Here is a 12,022-nt window from a genome sequence, read left to right on the forward strand (position 1 = left end):
ACATCTATCTTGTACAGCTTCATTGAGTTAGAATGCAGTCCTGCAGTTGTGCAGAGGTAGTCATAACTAGTGTGGAGCATCACCTAGGGAGATAATGTTCCACACTATTCAACTTCTTGTTGCACGTGGTTAAGTGATTTTTGTGTCGTAGGAATGCAACAGAATAGGGTGTATCCAGCAATGGTTAATATCCCTCCCAGAAAAAAAAGTTTAATGTGGTCTCTGCCTCTTCACATCATGATGCCCTTAGTCATTTCTGGGTGTTGCCATACTGTTAAAAGCCACACCAGCGGAAAAAAAGGTTATTGATCCCAAACCAGAATCTGCTCTCATCACTAAACAAACCTTTCTGCCCAGTATGCTTTGAATTACTCCAGTCATTGCATTGTTCAATTGTGGGCTGTATACTATTTTCAGTTTCCAGCAAATTTATTGATAATCATAGCTGTCACACTGGGTGTGACATTGGTCATAGTTTGTGCTGTAGTCCCCTTGTGACCAAGTATGGCTGCTTATTTGACATAGTGGTCCAATCAATATGCAACAGGCAAGTACACCTTCTTACCATCAACACCAGTAATAATACGCAGGTGACGTTTCATGAGTAAGACCTTGGGTAGTTACTATGGAAGAATCATTCATCAGGCACCAGGCCCTCAGAACAAAACAAACACTATCCAAACTGGCCTTGAAGGCCCAATGGTATCAACGGCCGGTGTGTCATCCTCAGCTATTGAGGAGGCACCAAAAGGGGGATGCGGTCAGCACACCACTCTGCTGGCCATTGTCAGTTTTCAGGACTGTTGCAGCTACTTCTCAATCAAGTAGCTCTTCACAAGCCCTGAGTGCACCCTGCTTGCTGGCAGCACTCGGCAGGCCCAGATGGTGACCCATCCAAGTTTTAGCCAAGCCCAACAGCAGATAACTTTGGTGATCTGACAGAAACTGGTGTTACCACTGCGACAAGACCATTGGGAGGCCCTAGTATAACCTAACTGAAATTCAGGTAATTGTATATATTTTGCTCTTCGATGCCATCCTGGTGTGTCTGTGATGATATTAATCCAATACAGTACTCACAACAAATGACAATTCTATCATCCTCACTATAAGGGCTCAGTGTTACACCACTCAGTTTGTGGTTCTTAGTCCATCTAAAGCATGATACTTCAAATTACTGTCTTCTTCCCTTTATCAGGTACTGCTATGAATGTTATATTCCTATCTCATATCTTGAGATGTGTTGATTTTTTATTTCATTGTAAAGTAGTAGTTGAAATTAAGAAACCCTATACAATGCTGAAACTTTCATGGAAACACAAAAGGCAGTGGAGTGTTGTTATTTGTATTTGAGTAGTGTATCCTTTTTTATGATGCAAAATAATACCGTTGCCTAAAATTTGCAATGTTTGTGAAACTTTATTTGGCCTTTGTTTCTTGTAGAAAAACGAGAACTTGGTCCAGCATTATTAATGTGTTATGTTCTGTAACACTTTTGTTAACTGCTATCACCCTCCACATAGATATTTCCCTCTTGTGCAAGCTAGTGTTTGTATTGAAAATGTGTGACTGGGAGTTGCTCATGTTAGTGTGATGTACACACTATTCTCTCTCCAGTGTTGAATTCAACAGAAATACTGGTGTTTGTGAGTTAAATTTCAATTGCATAAGTAAAATCAGTGCCCCCAGTTGTTTACCATGTCTCATTTGAAAACATGTTGGTGCTCATTGTGACATGTACAACAGGTTAATCAGAGATAGTTGTTGTACCCTTTGCATTTGGAAACATGGTCTGTTCTACTGAGCATAATTTGTGCTGTTACCTGTTTAAAAAAAAAAACTTTTGGTGGCTAGATAGTTTTTGTTAAATGGCAACCTAAATCAGTTGTTAGTATGTTCTGTCAAGTGGTTTTCTTGTTTTGAAAGTCATGAAGATATGTCTTTTTATATATTCTGGCAGTGCATGCACTTCTGTTGCTGTTTGTTAATTTATGTAGATATATCTCAGTTGTAGACCAATGTTCACATCCCTTGACTTGGGGCATTGGGGATCTTGTCAATTGTAGTTTTTGGCCTGGTTGTGCCAATTTCCATGTTATTCGGTATGAGAGGTTTGGAGATGTGTGTGGCACCCTATTCTTGCTGTTGGAGAAATGTAGTCTTTTTCTGGCCCTGAAAAAGCCAAGTCTCTCCATGTTTTAGATATTTCATCTGTTTCACTATTTATTTGAGTTTTTGTTGTAACAGAATCATTCATAAAATGTAGAGTTTCCTATGTTGTTCTGCAGAGTGATCCATTGGCCCTTCACATATCAGTTTTGTCAGTTAATTTCATTTTTATTTTTTTCTGTGATTTTAAAGATAGGATTACTAGGTTTTAATGTCATCAGCAAGATCATTAGAGGTGAGGCACAAGCTCAAATAGAAGGGTTGGAAATCTAAAAGTATTTGAGTAATAGTTTGTTCAAACATGAGTCCTGTGCTTTAACTACATCACTTAGTTTTGGATATTGGGATGGCAACTTTCATACCTGTGTGGTTTCCACTACTGCATGGCTTGAAATATTGCCTATAATGTATAAACAGAATTTTTGCATTTTTTTATATTATCCATGGTACGCAGTTAGTTTTACACTTTCTGGGCTCAGGATGCTCTTAAGTTCATAACTATATGTTGAGGCCATCTACATTGTGCATACTTCATGTTTTACAGCTATCTGTCATGTAATTTCATAAATTTCTGGCTATCTGCCACAGAAGATACAAGGTGGTATATTGTGTATAGCAGCTGAAAGATTGTTGGTTACAACTCTTTGTTACCTTTACGTTTAGCAAAATTGCGGGAGCGCAGTTTATTCTTTTTTTATGTTATTTCTTTTTTACTTTCTGCTATTATTTCAGAGCATGGCTCATTTTCAAGTGGTGCCTGTATACATCAAGCCATTTGGATATATGTGTATATATAAGTATATGGGCACTCTTTACTTAAATGTAATGCATCTCTAATGTTTTTAAACTATGACATTAATTTGCTTTGTTGCGTTTATGATGTAATTGCACAACTGTCATATTATCGCTCTACTTTTATGTCAGATATTGTCTGTGATTAAAATTTATCATCTTTGGTAGAAGTCATACCTTATAAAAATTCATTGTGCATTATTTATACAACGTGGGTCCCCTTTTCTAAAGAAAATATGAAGACAGAATTGGATACAGTTAAGACTGTAACTGCCAGTGATAGTCCAGTCAACAAAGACCAAAAAGAAAGTCGATTACAGGAAGAAAAAATGTGTATAGTTGCAATTTTTTGCACAATACTAGGAGGGAGTGTCCTGGGTTTAAAGGCAACTTTTTTATGTTTTTCCTCAAATAACTGGAAAACTTCTGCTTCTAGAAAAAATATTTCACAGTACAAAATTAAACTATGTTAAATTTCTTACAAAAAAGGTCTTATTAATTTTTTTTTCTCTAGGAGTAATAGTTTCCGCATTTCAGATAATTAAAAATATTGTTCTAAAAGTATAAAATTAATGTTTATCTTTAAGTGAATTTGTTTAAAAACAAGGATTAAATGTCTGTACCACCTCTAAGTGCAGCAGAGCCATATTAAGGGATAAATTGTGTTGTGGGGTAGTAACATGGTGGAGGGGTGGATGCGTGGGGTAGAAACACAGCGGGAGGTAGGTCACCAGATTGTGTTCGCTCATTCCCCTTGTTCATAGAGCAGCAAGCTGAAGATCAAGCAGATTATTCCCCACTTTATCTACTCCACCACGTCACAAGAAACAAGGGTGCTTCATAATTTTTTATGGGCCCTCCACAGTGCGCCTTATGAATCACAGGTGACTCAGTGCATAGATGTACCTAGGGAGTGTTTTGTTTTGCATAAAGTGCCTTATTGCTACATGGAACGCAGATATGAGTTACTAATATCATTAATTCAGGTAATGCATGTGGACAGAATCTACATAAAGCTGTGCACACTGTTATACACTTCTTAGAGGGAAAACTGATTCTTAGTCATGCTGTACAGCAGTTGTGATGTTTTTCTGGAAAGGCAACTTTCTCCACCGTGAGTGCTGCTCATGTTTCAGTTTATAGACAGACATACCTCCCTGGCATTTTCTGTGCAGTTCTCTTATGTGACCAGACAAAATAACTTCATGGGGCTTGTGTTGATTTAGTGGAGTTATTTTCAGTTAATTAAGTGGGAGCTAGCCCTTTGTACATGTGGTTTTAGTATGTTTGCTTCTAAAATTCTTGTGTTGTATATTGATATTCATGGCATGCTCTACACATTACTTAAGTAATGACAAATATAATGTGGCTTAAACCATTTTAACCCTTATTCATGAAGATGGTCCATGACTGAAACCAGTCGATATTTGGGTTTAAAATAAAAGCAGCTGATGGTCAAATATGCATCTTATACATAAAATATGTTTCTATGTATTTGATTTGTAAGTGTGATATGGTCAGTAACCTATGTAGTGGTGGTGGTGAGAAAGGGATTGGATTGGTAAATGTGGCACCTTGCTGTTGTATATCGTTGACAACATATTGTAAAGCCACATAATTGTGTTGTAGTCCCGTGCTGATGAATTACCAAATGACAAAGAAGTTTCTGCACTTCCCTCACCATGAATTATGTTGTGTTTACTGGTAGACTGCATAAAAGTTTTCCACTCAGAAAATGCTGGCACTTCTTATATTACAACATGGGTGTGAATATGTTGCATGGAATGGGACTGATCATGTTCATGTGTCGAACAGTAATATGCTCTAATGCCTTGCTTGACTTATGTTGAAATATGTTAAGTTCTGTAACACCTAGATGTACTTCTGTTGCAGAGGGAGACAGTTTAAGCCTAAGGGACCCTTCTGATTCTGGGAAAGCTGATGCTTGCTTGGATGCATTTGATACCCCCCATTCTGTGAAAAGTGTTCCAGACAGTGACAGGCGAGACAATGAAATCAGCATTGTTGATTCAATATTGATAGCGTATTACACTTGGAAAAGTCTCTTCATTCTGGTGGACAGTTGAGAGTTCCAGCTGTTGAGCTACTTTACCTAACTGCTTACTTAACACTGGCAAATGAGTGCTAAATAAATTGAAAATAATTCCACTACATGAACATGTGCTCAATGAAGTTGTTTTGTCTACTCCCATAAAATAACTGGACAGGAAATTCAGGGGATGATGTATCGTTTGTCTGTAAAAGGAAAAGCGGTCACCACTTATTGAGGGGGGGGGGGGGGGGGGGGGGGAGAATTGCCTTTCCGGATGAAGGCTACAGCTGCCATTCATGATGACTAAGAATCAATTTCCACTCTAGCAGTGTAGAACAGTGTGAGGAGATTTACGTGGATTCTATGCATATGCATTATCTACAGTGATATTGTCATTAACTCATATATGCATTCCGTGTACCAATAACGTATTTTGTACAAAACAGACACTCCCGGACACATCTGTGCACTGTGTTGCCTTTGATCCATAAGGCACACTGTGGAGAGCTCATATAATTTTGTGAAACACCCTGTAGTTGCTTCTTACGGTGTGGTGGAGTAGATTGAGTAGAGAATCACCTGCACGACCTTCAGTTTGCATGAACACTATCCAGCGACCTACCCTCCCTCACATTTCTATTTTGCACATCACCCCTCCACCCTGTTACATCCCTGCAACACAATTTAACTTTTTAATATTTGTTTTTAGCTCACTTCATTTAAAGATACACATTAATCTTGTACTGTTAGAATAATATTTTTAATAATCTGTGATGTTTCCATCCTGTGCAATGCGGAACCTATTAGTCCCAGAAAAAAAAATTATAGAACCTTTTTTTGTAGGAAATTTAATGTAGTTAAATTTTGTAATGGGAATTATTTTTGCAAGAAGCAGTGTTTTTTGAGTCATTCGAGAAAGACATTAGAAAGTGATCTTTAAACCCAACCCCACCCCAGTGCGCACACCCCTCTGGTCAGGAATTCTACTATCTTCTTCATGATGCTCCTGCCTAACTCCATGCAAAAATTTGTGGCTACACGATTTTTTCACGTACTACCATACTACTACTTCATTGGCTGGACTGTAATGGCTAGAGTCCTAATATTGTTGATGAAATAGTCGTAAAGAAGATTAAGGTGAATTATACGAATGAAACTAAAGAAATAATGTTAGCAAAAGTAGCAAGAATACAAGGCCTTGGAGAGGTCACAAAAAATACAAACTGGTGATAATTATTATGTGAGGCTTGTGCTGTTTGATGAGTGAATCCAAACTGTGATATGCTAAGTATATTGTTTCCACTTAAGTATGTGACCACTCTTGAGTACATTACTTTACCAAATATTCTAAAAAGAGCTATCAGTAAGCAAATTGGCTGATAATTGTTTAAGTCTGCCATCTTACCTTTCTTATGAAGTGACTTAATAATTGCATATATTACCTTGTCTGGAAAAGTTCCCTGTGCCAGTGATACATTGCATATGTCACTGAGGACATTGCTTATTAAGTTAGAACAACTTCTAAGAATTATGTTTTAAATTCCTTTAAACCCACAAGAGCTTTTGTTTTGCATAATTTTCATAGTTGTATTAATTTTAGTGAAGTATGTTGGTGGTACTTGTAGTTTTTCAGAGTCGTGTGGAATGACATTTTTTATATATTCTCTTACTTCTTCAACTGAACCATTTAATCCTATGTTTACTGCTGTGTTTAGAAAGTGAATGTTAAAAGTGCTTGAAATTTGTGAACAATCAGACACAACATTGTCATATACTTTAATTGTTACAGAATCTTGTACACTTACTGGCTGTCCTGTCTCCTGTTTGAAAATGTCCCATATAGTTTTAATCTTATTATCTGAATTATTTATTTCTGTCAGGACATGCATACCTCTGGACATTTTAATGATTTTCCTTAAAATATTATTGTATTTTCTGTTGTACACAAGTAATGTTGGATCTTGACTTACCCTGGGGTTTATAAAAATTTCCCTTTCCCCCTTTCATGAGATTTTAATTCCCAGAGTTAACTATGACTTACTTGTTCTTTTTTAGTGTAAATTTCAGTTTTTTTTTTAGGAAAGTGGCTTTCAAATACTGACAGAAAATTGCTGCTAAATAAATCGAATTTGACTTTAGGGTCTCTTTCTACATATGCCTCATCCCATGCCACCCCTTTTAGCTCACTCATAAAACACTTTATCCATTTATATACTGAGACATAAAAATAAATCAGTAATCTGACAGTTGCAAGATTATGTCATAAATAAGACAGCAATATAATGTAGCTCATAAATAACATTTAAGGCCCTGTATCTGTAAGTAGTGTCCATAGTAAACTACTAGCCATTAAAATTGCTACACCACGAAGATGATGTGCCACAGACGTGAAATTTAACAGACAGGAAGAAGATGCTGTGATATGCAAATGATTAGCTTTTCAGAGCATTCACACAAGGTTGGCGCCAGTGGCGACATCTACTACGTGCTGACATGAGGAAAGTTTTCAACTGGTTTCTCATACACAAACAGCAGTTGACCAGTGTTGCCTGGTGAAACGCTGTTGTGATGCCTCTTGTAAGGAGAAGAAATGCGTACCACCACGTTTCTGACTTTGATAAAGGTTGGATTGTAGCCTATCGCGATTGCGGTTTTATCATATCGCGACATTGCTGCTCGCGTTGGTTGAGATCCAATGACTGTTAGCAGAATATGGAATCGGTGGTTTCAGGAAGTTAATACGAAACACCGTGCTGGGTCCCAATGGCTTCGTATCACTAGCAGTTGTGACAGGCATCTTATCTGCATAGCTGTAACGGATCGTGCAGCCACGTCTCAATCACTGAGGCAACAGATGGGGACATTTGTAAGACGTTTGCAGCAGCATGGACTATCAGCTCAGAGACCATGGCTGCGGTTACCCTTGACGCTGCATCACAAACAGGAGCGCCTGCGATGGTGTACTCAACGACGATCCTGGGTGCACGCATCGCAAAGCATCATTTTTTTCGGATGAATCCAGGTTCTGCTTACAGCATCATGATGTTCACATCAGTGTTTGGCGACATCACGGTGAACTCACAATGGAAGTGTGTATTCGTCATCGCCATACTGGCATATAACCTGGCGTGATGGTATGGGGTGCCATTGGTTACACGTCTCGGTCACCTCTTGTTCGCGTTGACGGCACTTTGAACAGTGGACGCTACATTTCAGATGTCTTACGTCCCGTGGCTCTACCCTTCATTCGATCCCTGTGAAACCCCACATTTCAACAGGATAATGCACGACTGTATGTTGGTGGTCCTGTATGCGCGTTTCTGGATACAGAAAATGTTCGACTGCTGCCCTGGCCAGCACATTCCCCAGATCTCTCACCAACTGAAAACGTCTGGTCAATGGTGGCCGAGCAACTGGCTCGTCACAATACGCCAGTCACTACTCTTGATGAACTTTGGTATCGTGTTGAACCTGCATGTGCAGCTGTATCTGTACACGCCATCCAAGCTGTGTTTGACTTAATGCCCAGGTGTACCAAGGCCGTTATTACGGCCAGAGGTGGTTGTTTTGGGTACTGATTTCTCAGGCTCTATGCACCTATATTGCGTGAAAACGTAATCACATGTCAGTTCTAGTATAATATATTTGTCCAATGAATACCCGTTTATCATCTGCATTTCTTCTTGTTGTAGCAATTTTAATGACCAGTAGTGTATACTGATATGCAAAACTTAAGGACAAAAGTAAGTTTTGCATGATGTGTCACTGCCAAGTAATAAAACTCGTTGAAATTCGGACCATGCGCATAAAGAACTTCTGCAATATAATACAGAATGTAACTGAACAAAATACGCAATGAGACGAACAGAAATGTCGGTTTTATTGAAAGACAATGTGTACACTGAAGTAACTACAATTCTTTACTGTTCTCTTGACATTAAAAATTATAAGATATGGTTCCTGATAGGGTATGTGATCACCATGGATAGCAATACATGCCCTGCAGTATTTTGCTATGCTGGTCATGAAGTTGGTAAGGAGCTCTTGTCGTACGATGTTCCATTCCTCTACCAGTGAGGCTGACAAATGCTGGATAGTTGTTGGTGCATGAGGGTGTGCTGCAGTTTACCTGCCCAACACATTCCACGGGTGATGAGTGGGACTGAAGTCAGGAAACAGGCAAGGTAGTCCATTCACCAAATATCCTCTCATTAGAAGAGCTCGTCCACTGCAACATTTGATATGGTCGCGCATTGTCACCCATAAAAATTAAGTCATTGCCACATGCACCCTTGAAATGACAAAGATGGAGAAGAAATGCTGTGTCACAATAACAATGACTGGTTAGTGTCCCGTGTTCAAAGATTTGTAGGTCAGAACACCCATACAGTATTAAGCCTAACCACACCATAACACCTGGACCACCGAAATGATCATACTTGACAATGTTCCTGGGTGCATTACATGTTCTCACCATATGAGCATTGACAAACATGATTGTTTTGGTGGTCCAGGTGTTATGATGTGGGAAGGTATAATGTTGCATGGGTGTGGAGACATCTAAATCATTTAACATGGTACACTCACCGGTCAGTTTTATTGGTACACTACTCATTCCCTGTCTTTGTCTTTTTGGGATGTACTTATCTCAGACTTAATTTTCATGCTTGACAGTGCGCTACTGCATCAAACAGGTTGAGGATCTCTTGGAACGAGAGGATAGTTGGACTGGCTTGCCTGTTTCTCCCCCCTCCCTCCCCCTGCATCCCATCTTAAATCCCATTGAGCACATGTGGGATGCATTGGAGACGCATAATCCAGCACATCCATATGCAGTGATTACCAGACAGCAGTTGTCAGCTGTGCTGAGGGAGGAATGGAATGCCCAATGACAACAACTTGTTACCATCCTTGTGGCCAGCATGAGATCATATTGCAGAGCTTGGATTGCCATCCATGGTAATCACACACCCTATTAAGAATTGTGTCGCACCCTTTGTAATTTTCAGGTGAGCATCATGAATCGTTGTGCCTTCAGTGTAATTATTGTCTTTGAACGAAAGTATCATTTCTACATATCTGACTGCATGTTTCTTCAGTTACCTTCTGTACTATACTGTAGCAGTTCGTTCTATTTACTGTCCCTGTTTCATCAGGCTATGTTAGTTGCCAGTTGCACATCACACGAAAGTCGCTTTTGTCTTTTAAGTTTTGTGTGTGTGCGTGTGTGTTTGTTTTTAAACTGGCATACACCACAGTCATATAATTAGAGCATTCAACAAGTATTGTGAGGCACAAAACATGAAGAGCTGCATGATAATGATAAGCTACAGGCAACATACTCTAGCAAATGACCACTACCTACAAATTACAGCTCATAGGTACCTGAAGGACAGTGCAATAGAATTGATGCTGTCTCTTAGGAGGTAACTGGGAGGGTTGTGCAAGTCCACACAGCACACATCCATCTCCACATGATTAGTTTTGCCTGTAGGCATCCATTACAAACAGCAGCGCAGATGGCCCAGCATAATGGTGCACAAAGTAGCTTTGCAAGAGAACACTTTGAACGGAACCTGGATTAACTGAGTCTGTTTTCTTCCCACTGCCATAACATTCAGGATTTGACTGACACCCAATGATTGTCATAGAACACATCTCGCACATGGAGTACCACACATACGGCGGGAGGTGGGACTGTTTTGTTTTGGGCCAGTAATGTGTGGGTGTCAGATCCTCTCATCGGTATCAAGATTGGTTTAAGGGTTATACATTATTGAGACAGGATCCACCAACCTATTATTCAGTCCTTCAGTCTATGTTACTGCAATGGGTACCTCTTTCATGATGATAGTGCATGAGTACACACCTACCTAGAGAACACCTTCCTTCAAGAGGCTGGAATAAAAGGAGTGTAATGAACTGATGAACATGCTTGGAATCGGTTGAAACTTGGAGTTTATCATGGCAGGAATCCTCCTCATACGGTGGATGACCTAGAGAGAGCCACTGTCAAAGAGTGGGACAGGCTTTAGTAGCATTCTGCAATGCACAGGGTGGAGTAACACACTACTGAATGTTACCCCACAGCAGATTTCGCACTCATACCTATGCACTATCAAATAGGCTGCTTTTGTCATTATTGTTTCTTGCCCTGCTCTTCTTGAATCTAAAGCCACAAATGTATGGTGAAAAAACCTTTTATGTACTTTATTAGTCAAATCCTTTCCTAATCTGTTGACAGAAGAGCAAGAAAATATTGTATCTGTGTCTAATAGCAGTTATTTAGTCATCTGATACATTTAATGTTTTTTTGCCTCAGAGTTTTATTTTTTCTGTTCTTGAGCAGAAAACACTTTTAGAGCTGTGCTTATTAAAAGTTTAACTTTTGCAGTTAGTATATAGTTTTTCTTTCTATATTCCACTTTTATATTCAAGATTTTCCATCCTAGTTGTAAAATATTTTATGCATTTGTTTGTCTGGTAAGTTCATATATGACCTGTACTTTGACAGAGATGTGTTTTCATTCACAGGAATGATTGATTAACAATGACAATTTTATAAGTATATTCTCTCTGTGCTGGTCAAATTTTGTTGAACAATTATTGTTCTTGTATAATTGTAACTGACGCATCTTAAAGTGTGAACATTGTAGCATCACTTCAATTTAACAGTTGTACCTAAGTCCACACATCAGGATTGGTATGTGAACTGTTAACCACAGATCTTTTGCCAATATTGTTATACTGGAATGGAAATATAATAATTCTGGAATCATCCCTCTTCAGGTCACATCACACCCCAACTCCAGTGCAATGTTTCAAATTCAGAAATTTGCCCGCACTATCCTGGAATGCAAAGGACTTGTAACAAGTAGAAAATGTGGTGCAGATGCAGCAAGTGAGAGACTCAATGTGTTGGTGATTTCTTAATGTTAATTCTTCAGAAAGTTATGCTATTTGGGATAGAAAAGAGCTGAATCAAAGCAGATGTTGCTATCTATGCAC

This window comes from Schistocerca gregaria, chromosome X, assembly GCF_023897955.1.
Source record: "Schistocerca gregaria isolate iqSchGreg1 chromosome X, iqSchGreg1.2, whole genome shotgun sequence".
Taxonomy (NCBI): Eukaryota; Metazoa; Arthropoda; class Insecta; order Orthoptera; family Acrididae; genus Schistocerca; species Schistocerca gregaria.